Source organism: Primulina tabacum, chromosome 5 (genome assembly GCF_025594145.1).
Source record: "Primulina tabacum isolate GXHZ01 chromosome 5, ASM2559414v2, whole genome shotgun sequence".
Taxonomy (NCBI): Eukaryota; Viridiplantae; Streptophyta; class Magnoliopsida; order Lamiales; family Gesneriaceae; genus Primulina; species Primulina tabacum.
In genome coordinates this window covers 38,578,538-38,582,357 of record NC_134554.1, presented here as the reverse complement: position 1 = coordinate 38,582,357, position 3,820 = coordinate 38,578,538, and positions in this window count along the sequence as shown.

Genomic DNA, 3,820 nt, shown 5'->3' with positions numbered 1-3,820 from the left:
TAGATTGGTCGTTATACACACTCTTCAAGATCAAACGGGTGTTAGGCAATCGATTACTGAAATTCCACAAATCGCTTATGCAAATCCAGTAGATCAAGTTGTTAATGAGGAACAACAAGAAATTGTAGATCAATCAAACAACTTGAGGAGATCTATTAGAATAAGAATATCAGCTATATCTAGTGATTATGTTGTGTATTTACAAGAATCGGATTTTAACATTGGAGCCGTAAATGATCCTGAAACGTTTTTACAAGCCATGAGTTGTAATGAGTCAAAATTATGGTTTAATGCTATGAAAGAAGAGATGAATTCTATGGCATTTAATGGAGTCTGGGATCTTGTTCAGTTGCTTGATGGTATGAAAACCATTGGATGTAAATAGGTTTTCAAAACAAAGACCCACTCATTAGGCAACATTGAAAGATATAAAGCAAGACTCGTAGCTAAAGGATTCACTCAGCAGGAAGCAATCGACTACAAGGGACTTTTTCTCATGTATCTAAGAAAGATTCTCTTCATATCATTTTAGCATTAGTTGCACATTTTGACTTAGATTTACAATAAATGGATGTGGAAACAGCTTCCTTAACGGAGAACTAGAGGAAGAAGTTTATATGAAACAACCTGAAGGATTCTTCTCTAGTAACGGTGAGCATTTGATATGTAAGCTTAAAAATCTATATATGGATTGAAGCAAGCTTCCCGTCAATGGTATTTGAAATTTCATGGTGTTATCTCTTCATTCGGATTCGTAGATAACATCATTGGTCAATGTATATACCAGAAGGTCAGTGGAAGTAAGATTTGTTTCCTTATTCTATATGTGGATTATATATTACTTGCAACCAATGACAAAGGTTTGTTATATGAGGTGAACCAATTTCTCTCTAAAAACTTTGATATAAAGGATATGGACGATGCATCTTATGTCATTGGTATTAAGATACATAGAGACCGAATTAGAGGTATTCTATGTTTTTCTCAAGAAACCTATATCAACAAAGTTTTAGAGAGATATCGGATGAAAGATTGTTCATCAAGTATAGCTCCCATTGTGAAAGGAGATAAGTTCAATTTAAGCCAATGCCCAAAGAATGATCTAGAGCGGGAACAAATGAAAAAACATTCATTATGCTTCTGCTGTCAGAAGCTTGATGTATGCGCATGTTTGCACTAGACCTGATATTGCATTTGTTGTTGGGATGTTGGGAAGATTTCAGAGTAATCCAGGTTTAGACCATTGGATAGCTGCAAAGAAAGTGATGAGATAGTTTCAAGGGACCAAAGATTATATGCTTATGTTCAGACGAACTGAGAATTTGGAAGTAATTGGCTACTCTGATTCAGACTATGATGGCTACATTGATTCACGAAAATCCACTTCATGATATATTTTCATGCTGACTGGTGGAGCTGTATCTTGGAAGAGTGCAAAGCAGACATTGACTACTACTTTCACTATGGAAGCTGAGTTCGTAGTTTTTTTTGAGACAACCTCACATGGTGTATAGTTGAAGAGTTTCATTTCGAGGCTTAGAATCATGGACTCTATATCTAGGCCATTAAGAATATATTGTGACAATTCAGTTGCTGTTTTTATGGATAAAAATAACAAAAGTGGTAGTTGAAGCAAGCACATCGACATTAAGTATTTAGCCATACGAGAACGTGTTAAAGATAAGCACATAAGCACCGAATTGATGATTGCAGATCATTTGACTAAAGGCATGCCACCATTGAAATTTAAGGATCATACAGAAAGAATGAGACTTGGCTCCTTTATGTAGTTTTGTAAGAACAAATTAATGAAACTATGATGTGATATTTTCTCATATTTATTGTACACACATTCATTGATTCGAGAAATATCAATAAAGTTGGGCCTCAAATAAACATAGAGTTTATTCATTAAGTTATACAGATTTGAGAGATATAATACATTGTGATACATGGAAGATAATAATCGTTTTTTAGATGACATATCACCATGATTCATGTTTTTTTTTTTCTCCTATGGTAAATGAGATATATGACTCAAGTGGAAGAATGTAAGAAAAATGAATCATGTCAATCAAAAGAATGAAAGACTTGTAGGAAATGGCGACGGCCATGACCTACAACTTTTGACAAAATATGCGTACGCCGCCTCAACTTTAGAAAATTGAGACGCACATACGCCTCTTCTTTTGACTCTCGGGCTCCCGATAAACTCATCGATGGTATGAGAAACGTCTATAAATAGCGGTGATTGAGGTCCATATGCATACACCTCGTAAGAAAAATACACCATATACAGATATTGTTGGATGCTTAGAAGGCATCAATCGGAAGAAAAGCAGAGAAATTAAAAATTTTCAATGGTCGAAGGTAATGCTCGATCTACTTCCGCATATTATTGTTGAAACATAATTTTGAGAAAAATTCTGACATTTGTCACACCTTCTTTGATGGTAATGAGCTCGGCCATATGTGGTGATAGAATTCCAGAGATTCGCATGCCTTCCGCAAAATGAACATGTCAAGAATGGTCTCGTCCCACAATGCCTATACCAAAATTATGACGGTCTGTTATCCTAATCACGATTTATTAACATGCAATAATGATTAATTAGTAAACAGCGGAAAAGTGAGTTAAAAATTAGTGTTTATTTCTACAAAAATTTCGACATGATCTTCTCATAAATAAGACATATCAGAAAATCAAATACTCAAAATAAACAACATATGCCCTCAATAAACACAACAACATAAACAAGTGCCGGACAGACATAATCATGACATAAACAAACCAAAAATATCATTGAGCCGACAAGGCTCAATGATAACATAATACAATCCTCCAAATATATACATATAGTATCTGGAAGGCGGCAACACTACACAGTACCTAAATACAACTGAGCTCACTCTCAAGGAGCTCTGGTACTTCCTGATGCTTCCTCTTGATTGACTGAGGTCGACCAACTGTACCACATGTCATGTTCACACACAAAAGACATGATAGCCCCCTCTCGGGGTTCGAAAACTCCAGTACGAGATATCAAAAAACCATGATATATGATATAGAAATGCAATGATACTATGCATGAATGCAATGCATGAATAGGTGTAAGATAACAGGATATCAGGAGTCAAATTATCGATATCAACAATCATACATATATGCTCGAGCTGGTCCACGGCTCAGCGGACCGTGCCTTGGATATGACCCAGCCTCGAAGCCACCAACTACCTAAATCGGATCGAATCAAGTTTGCCAAATATCTCCATGGCACAATATCATATCATATATATAACGGATCTCAACCGAAATATAACTGGATATCAATAACAGACAAGCTCAATATGATATGTTTAGTGGTATTGATGTGTCTAACTAAAATAAAAATATGGACAAAAGAAGTATTTTATTTTATTTTTCACATCAGTTACCATATGATAATATGTTATCAGCATATAATATCACATAAATCAACAAATAGCAAATAATCATACACATGATCATCAGATGTCTCTGACAGACATCGTGAAAAATAACTTATCTATACGTACCTCAACCTATTTACCAGTAATTTAAATCCTCAAGAAAATCCTGATAATGTCAACTCAGACCAATCGTCTGAATATTAATAATAGTCTTATTATCATATATCAAACTCATAACCATTTAAATTCAACTAAAATTCAAATTCAACTATTTAGGTATTTTAAATTCCTAAAATCTCAATATTAGATTAAAATACCTAAACTCACTCATTTCTATTTTAATTTGTAGCAAAATATTATTTTTAGCTTTAAATGATGCTAAACGAATATT